The sequence below is a fragment of the Palaemon carinicauda genome, chromosome 23, assembly GCF_036898095.1.
Source record: "Palaemon carinicauda isolate YSFRI2023 chromosome 23, ASM3689809v2, whole genome shotgun sequence".
NCBI lineage: Eukaryota > Metazoa > Arthropoda > Malacostraca > Decapoda > Palaemonidae > Palaemon > Palaemon carinicauda.
The window spans coordinates 32,880,672-32,889,509 of NC_090747.1; positions in this window are offsets into that span (position 1 = coordinate 32,880,672).

Consider the following 8,838-nt stretch of genomic DNA (forward strand, 5'->3'; position numbering starts at 1 on the left):
AAACCTACATTTGCCAAAATGTCATCCAATCTCGGTAATGGAAAGGTATTAACACTTGTTTGGGTATTGAGATACTTAAAATCTACACAAATCCTTATTTCACCATTAGGTTTCATTACAGGAACAATAGGACTGGCCCAATCTCCTGCATGCTCGACCTTGCTCACTATATTTTTACTTTCCAGTTCTTTCAAACTATTCTCAATTTTATATTTATAATGATAAGGCACAGATCTGGCTTTAAAATACTTAGGCACAGCATTTTCTTTTAACATTAATTGACATTCATAATTTGTAATGGGTGATCTATCCACCACCTGATACTCATTGAACATTTTTACACAATCAAGCTTACGCCTAGATGCACTACTTGGGGTAATAAGAGGACCTTTAAATTTATCATCACTCACATTATCAACTTGTACCCACTGGTATTTCAATTTCTTCATCAAAGACCTGCCTGCTAAATTTAAATCATTATCTACAAAAAAAAACTTTTGTCCCTTGACCATTTGGCCTTTAAAAGAAACATCACAATTTATTTCACCATACACCTGCATTTCCGCTTTATCATAATTAGCTAAACGTTTCCTTGTTGGTAATGGTGTTAAGTTCAATTTATTAGCATCATGCCGTGAAATAGTGGATGCACCACTGCCAGTGTCTAATTCAAATTCTAGGGGAAATCCATTTAACCTTAAAATTTCTCTATATGGTTCCTCATAATCATTGACAAAGTCAATAGAATTCACATCAAAATCAAAAAGTTTCAATAAATCATAAGAATCATGAAAATTTTCATTAACAGGAATATGCTTACTAGTAGACTCGTCTACATCATACACTGTATTAACATTCCTAGATTTATTTCTAATTTTCTTATTGGAACACACTGTACTCCCATGGCCTTCCTTGACCATTTGGCCTTTAAAAGAAACATCACAATTTATTTCACCATACACCTGCATTTCCCCTTTATCATAATTAGCTAAGCGTTTCCTTGTTGGTAATGGTGTTAAATTCAATTTATTAGCATCATGCCGTGAAATAGTGGATGCACCACTGCCAGTGTCTAATTCGAATTCTAGGGGAAACCCATAAAACCTTAAAATATACTTCATTATCAATACCAACCAATAACTGTTCCTTCAACCTTCGGTCAAACTCATTATTAAATTCACACTGTTGAGCTAATAATTTAAGTTCTTCATAATATTCCTTCACTGACTCACTACTTTTCTTCTTCCTCTGTAGGAAATCACATAATGCTCTATGATAACTTGGTTTCGTTATGAAATGAGACTTAAGTTGATATACTAGGTCATCAAAAGGAACTGCAGACGGCAATTTTAGTGCTGTTAACCCTTTTACCCCCGGCGTACTTGGAAACTTCCGTGCTTTAAGCCCCAGGCATTTTCAGTTTTGAAGGGCTTTTCGACTTATTTTTTTCAAATCGCACCCACAGCCTCAATTTTCATCTTAAAGAAGTCAGATTGGTCTAATTTTTTTTGGAAAAAGGTTGAAGTTTTCAATATAGTTATCAAAAGTATAAAGAAAATAATATAAATAGCCGTTATTGTTAGATGAAGTTGGGCGATGACGAAATTTTTTATATTCTTTCGTATACATTGCGATAAAGCACAGATGGGTCTTCTCACAGAAATCGTAAAACTATACCATCTTTTAGAAAATTTATTCCGCTATAAAATGGTGTATAATAGTTTGTAGTTAAAAGAAGGAAAACATGGAAAAAAAATAGTATACCCACAACAATTGTAAACCTAAATTTCCTTAGCGCAAGTAATGAAAATCGGAGATTGCAAAAGTTTCGTTCTATCGATCATACGTAACCTATATTTAGAGTAATTTTTTTTTTTTTATTATTATTTTGAAGTAAATTAATTGAACTTTCTAATGACATATGCGAAAATAATGATAAAGCCATCTAAATAGTGGCTATCGTTAGGTGAAGTTAGGCGATGACAAAATGTTTTATGTTTTATCGTATACATTCCGATACAGCAAAGTAAGTTCTCCTCAAGGAGACTTCAAAATGATACCATATTATAGACAATTTATTCAGCTATAAAATCGTATATTAGAATTTGTAGTTAAACGAGAGGAAACATGGAAAAAAGTAGTAAACGAGCAAAAACTGAAAACCTAAATCTCGTTACTTGCGGTAAAGAAATTTGGGTTTACAGCTTTTACACATTTTATTATTTTTTTTCCTTATTCATTTCTTCTAACTACAAACTATTAGATACAATTTTATAGCTGAATAAATTGTCAATTGTCCATAAGATGGTATAATTTTCAAGTATCTGTAATGAGAATTTTCTGTTATTTATTGGAATGTATACGATAAAAAAAAAAAAAAGTTTGTCATCGCCTAACTTCATCTAACAATACCCACTATTTACATTGCTTTATCCTTATTTTCACACATGCCATAAGAAAGTTCAATAAATTTTCTTCAAAAATAAAAAAAAAAAAATAATAAAATTCCTCTAAGCATAGGTCAGTTATGACCGAAAGAAAGAAACTTTTACAATCTCTCTCTCTCTCTCTCTCTCTCTCTCTCTCTCTCTCTCTCTCTCTCTCTCTCTCTCTCTCTCTCCCTCTCTCTCTCTCTCTCTCTCTCAGCAAAGTCAGTTTCAAATATACACAGTGGCTGCCTAAAATAAATCGACGTATTTTCAAATGAATATGTATACGGTATATATATATATATATATATATATATATATATATATATATATATATATATATACTATATGTATTCCTATAGAATACTTGAAATAATATGAAAACATACATGCATAAACACAACACCAACCTTTCAAATCGTAGTTACATGTTTACCAGGTCGAGACAACAGTCGCAATTTGTTTGCCTTGAGTTGCCATTAATCACAGAATTTTTCATTCACACTGATCTTTCTTGACCATTAGGCATTTTATCCAACAAATGCCTTCACACATATAAAGAGGAATATTCTAAAAAGGTATAAAGCACTATCACTTATTAGAATAGGCTGTAAAAGCGCAAAATTGACGGATAACGCACGAAAGCCAAGATTCTCTCACAAAGTCAACAGCTGAACTAAGTACTTCGTCCGAGTCACCCCGCGAACACGTTGTTCATCGAGACCGGGCCCGGGAATGAGCATGACGGCGATGAATATAATAATATACTAAAGGTTTCGGCAAAATAGAAATAAAAAAATATACAAAAATAATCATGATAAGCATAAAAACCGCATGGCAACTCAAATCAGCTGCTTTGAGGCCTTTAAATCACAAGACGAGGAAATTTAAAAGTCTTTGTTTGTCCTCCTGTCGACAATGGCAGAGAGAGGCTTATTTTTCCCCGGGAGCAAGGATGACGACAAGAAATAAGAAATATACTCAAAGTTTCGGCAAAATAGCAACAAAAAATATACAAAAATAATCATGTTAGGCATAAATAAACGCATAACAACTAAAATCAGCTGCTTTCGGACCTTTAAATTCCGAGACACGGAGATTTTAAAGAGCGTTACGCTCACTCCGGGGAACTTCTTCCTTACGCCGTGGCGCAAACGTAAACACATCGTTACCATGGTAACGAAATCATTTTTAGTAATTACTCGTGTAAATAGCTATGAAACCTAAACAAACTGCATATGAAATACGAGCTGAATCTATAAAGAAAATTTATAGGTCAATCAAGACCCCAGTGGAGCCCAGGGAAACTTTTCATTCATCATTGTTGACACGATATCCAAGGAACAATCAAACAATAGTCACGCAGGAGTAATGATGACAATTTTTTGTAAAATTTGTATAAATGACTATGAAAAACCTCAAAAAATACAAAGAAAAATAATCTGATTGATAACAGAAAGTTTAAAGGTCCATCTTGACCTCTGTGGGGATCTGGCATTGTAAAACAATGAAAACATTGTGTTACCATGGCAACGGAACCATTTTTCGTAATTATTCGATAATAACAGCTATGAAATTTAAAGCAAATGCACATAAAAGGTCAGCTGTTTCCTTTACATAAAATTTAAAGGTCATTCATGACCCCTGTGGGCCTCAGAGAACTTTTTATTCACATTACATTGATGATAAGATGTCGAAGGAACAACGAAACCAAACTCTTGCACTGGTAACAGCGCCCTATTTTCGTAATATTTGTGTAAATATCTCTGCAACCTAAAATAACTGCACAGGAAATATCAGCTGATTCTTCAAAGAAAATTTAAAGGTCCATCTTGACCCTTGTTGGGCCCAGAGAAACTTTTTATTCATGTTACATTGATGACAAGACATCGAAGGAACAACATCACAACAGTAAAGCGTTGTATTTCAAATACAACGCCTGCCAAGACCAGTTATCTACGCATAAGTATAGAAAACGTACTCGTACGTCCATGGGGGTAAAGGGATGGCTTATAAAGGTACGTACCCGTACGTCCTTTGGGGGTAAAAGGGTTAACTTACAGATCGTGGAAAAAGTCTCTACTCCCACTGAAGAAAGCAACAAAGCCCTTTTTGCTGTCGCCTCGGTTACTCCGTTTACTTCACAATTCATGGAAAATAGATCCAACCAACAATTTAGTTCCAACTTATCTGGATTGAATTCGGGAATTGCCGGTCTCCTTGTTGCTGCCATCCTTCCTGACTGGGTATGGAACTTCGGTAAATTGGTAGTCCCCAACAATTACAGCTGAACTCAGGCTACTCACTGGAGTCTGGACGTTGGCCAGGCCTAAACTGGGTGTGCTAGGCTAGATACGGCCGGCTGTCGTTGGTACACTAACTCTGCTTCCATATGACATACCTCTTTGTACACTGGGTTCTTCCTCGTCGCCACTGTTACATCCTCGTCCCTTTAGTACTTAGGTTCCAAGAAGACAGGTTGGTAAGTCCGTACTTTATTCTGGTATATCAATACAAGTAAACAGACCCGTGCTTCTGCTGGCGTCACAGTTCGTGGATGGCGGGGAAGACAACAACAACAACTCCAAGGTTCAACATAGTAGAATGAGAGAGTAGCGTTTCTCAATACATTACACTCCTCCAGGAGGGTTTTGAACTGTAGGAGAAGGAAGAAAACGAAAATACCGACATCTTTTTTCCCACCAATGGCTCATTTCGAATAGGCTCTGGACCAAAGGATCGAAGGTCCTGCGATCCTGAGGGAAAGTTCCTGCTAGCCAAAGCGTCTTTATGCTTTGAATAATCAGTAGGTTTAGACTTTTGATCTTTTGCCTGTAGCATTGTGGTCACTGGAATATTTCCAGTATTTTCGATCTTCTTTTTAGGTTGGGGACCCACAACCACAGAAGATTTTCTCTTTGAAGGGATGCCGCATTTCCGGAGAAGACTTATGTTCTCAATGGTGGCATTCTTAATTACTTCCTTAATGACCTCTTTTGGGAAGAGGTCTTTACCCCAGATGGTGGAAGATATTAGCTTCCTTGTTTCGTGTTTCACTGTTGCAGCAGCGAACACAAACTCTCTACATGCTCTCCTAGCCTTCACAAAGGCGTAAAGGTCCTTTACCAAGGTAGCCATATGCATTTTGGCTATGACCATGAGCATGCCTGGGGTGTTTTCGTAGGTTGAACACAATTCTATGTAGTTTTGTAGAGAAAGGGATGTCGCAAGTCTCTTCTTTGACACTCGAGTTCATTAAACAAGAGCAAATCGGACAAAATAGGAGACATACATTGAATTGTCGACTTGCGACATCCTTGTCTAATTTTCCTACCGAAAATGTCAAATGGACTTCCTTCCAATCCTTTTCCTGACCGGGAAAGGCTGGTGACAAAGGCTTGCAATCATCGAGTGTGGGACATGGTTCACCCGCCTCTACAGCTTTTGTAACCGAAGTAAATGCCTTCCCCATAAAGGGGAAAGCGAGTGAAGTAGGAGCAAGAAAGGAAGGGTGTCTGTTATTCAATGAGAATACCTTCATCTCTGAATAACCCGCCCTCTTCAGATTACCTGAAAGGATAGTCTTTGCCTTACCATGGTTAAGAATCATGACCTCCTTTTGATCCGTTCCTTTTCCTGACTTTGGTTCATACAACAGTCGAACCCAACAATTAGGGAAAGCATCAAAACTTGACCAAAATTGGATTTTGTCCAAAGGAACAGCACCTAATTTCTCTGAGATATAGAGATGGCCATTTGAAATCGACATCTGCTCCGCATACCTCTAGGGATTGGTTATGGAGCATGTAGGAAGGTCTTGATTCATGGGACGTTTGACTGACCCGTGGGAAGCAACAAGAGAAGCTTTACAAGGTTCTATCTTGTGTTTTACTTCCTGCCTTTTGCTTTGTTTACCAAAGCTCTCTATCTGATTCTTCAGTTGGATACATAACTGTACCACATTATCCAATAGAGGGGTAGAAGACGAAGATGTTGACATCGGTGGCTCTTTAGCCGGCATAGGCGGAGGAAAGTCCGACACAACATATTTCTCTTCTACCTTAGGGCAATTCTTGCCCTCGATCCCAAAGGTTTTCTCACCATCAGGGGATGTAGTTGGCTCCTGAGGCACTACTATTTCCTTACTTAGCTTTGGAAATAATAGCTTACGCATCGTATCATTAGGTTGGAAAGGTCCCTGAGAGATATTTTGGAAGCCTCTCACCCAGTTACGTAATTTATACTGAGCTATATCCCTAGACTCTGTAGACTTGGGATTATCAAAACCTTCAGTTATCAATGTCCGACATATATTGCAACCCTGTGGGTTCCAATAATGTAGGGATCTGGAAATAATATCGCAGGGGGCATGCAACCTCCAAGTATTATGACCGTAAAAGTCCTTACTCTTGGCTTTGCAGGGGACCGCAGCACAAGATATCTGGTGTTCCTCCTGTAAAGAAAGGAAAACTAAATGAGTATACAAGGGATTATTACACTGATAATCAACATGTAAAGGTCATCTACAACAGAATAGCTAAGGATAGTAGGCTATAAAGGGATAGTAGGAGATACATACTTTTGTAACCCCCCCCCCCCGAGCAAATGCTGCTACCTCCCCTCAGTATTAACTACATGGAGCTTTCTCTATTGAGAAAATCCAAGTAGAAGGGTTCTTACCCCTAGGGGTAGAGAAGTATCAAGTAACTGTCCCAGAAAATTTTAATACTGTGGGGTCAGGATGACTGATTCTAAATCAGACTATTGAAGAAAATATTCCTTCAATATATAAGCGGTATCAGCTAGAAAATACTGCTGTATCCTAGTACTGTAGTTTTCTAAATGCGGTAAGTCTATATCGCAAATTATCGACTACTGTACCTATGTATTGTAATCTAGTCATTATGCTGCCTACCAGGCAGCGTAAGACAGAAGGGTCCATCCAGTATAAAGCCAGATGGACTAGAAAATTAAAGACATATATTAGTATATCCGACTCAGGTCATTTGCTGTAGTCTTCCTACTATATTAAATTATAGAGTTTCCTGATCAGGGAGAGTCAAGAAAAGGCTGTACCTTTTAAAGGTTAGGAGTGTATAACTCTTGCCTTGAAGTATTTAATATTGTAGGGTAATCCTAAACTTATTTCCAATCAGGATATTGAAGAAATCATATTCATTCAATATAGGATTAGGCTCAGCAAATGCCCGAGCTGGGTATCCAAAATATATTGGAAATAACTACTAGTACAAGAAATATAGTAGTTTTCTATCTACAGTATATACTATACTGAAATAAACTGGCTATCTGTATAACCTATACAGTAGTTGATCCGGTATGTTGCCGGTCTAGCTAGGACTTACTGGCATACCTGGCAGAACTAGCGAGACAGAGAGAGAGACAGTATGGAAAAAAGGGGTATCCTTTACTGTAAATGTATACAGTAATTAAGGAAGTAAAAGTCTAATAGACTGCCTTTTTTCCCGAAAGAAGGTTCTAATAGAAGGGGAGAATGTAACATTCAGGCTTCTATATAGCTACAGTACTGTTGCCGGCAACCCGCTGACAGTACAAGTACAGTTGGCGCACTGCCTACCGAGTCAACATTGACTTTGCCGGCAGCACACAGGCAACAGAACCTATAGCAACAGTCCAAGGGAGGACTGAAGAACCTTGGGGACAGAAGGGACTACCCACTCACGGCCATCATGGACGTAACTGCCGTCCAGGCCGGCAGCTAGCGAATGTGCCGTCAGCCGCCAGTCATCTCGGCAGCCGCCGACAGTCCATGATTGTCGGCAGCCATAACGCCGGCCAGGCCGGCAAAAGGCTATCATGCCGTCAGCCGCCGGCAACGTCGGCAGTCGACGGCAACGTCGGCAGCCGCCGGCAACGTCGGCAGCCGCCGGCAACGTCGGCAGCCGCCGGCAACGTCGGCAGCCGCCGGCAACGTCGGCAGCCGCCGGCAACGTCGGCAGCCGCCGGCAACGTCGGCAGCCGCCGGCAACGTCGGCAGCCGCCGGCAACGTCGGCAGCCGCCGGCAACGTCGGCAGCCGCCGGCAACGTCGGCAGCCGCCGGCAACGTCGGCAGCCGCCGGCAACGTCGGCAGCCGCCGGCAACGTCGGCAGCCGCCGGCAACGTCGGCAGCCGTCGGCAACGTCGGCAGCCGCCGGCAACGTCGGCAGCCGCCGGCAACGTCGGCAGTCGCCGGCAACGTCGGCAGTCGCCGGCAACGTCGGCAGTCGCCGACAGTCCATGACTGCCGGCAGCCATCTTGGTTGCCGGCCAAGCCGGGAAATTGCTATCAGGCTGTCAGCCGCCGGCAACGTCGGCAGCCGCCTGCAATGTCGGCAGCCACTGATAGTCCATGACTGCCAGCAGCCATCTTGGTTGCCGGCCAGGCCGGA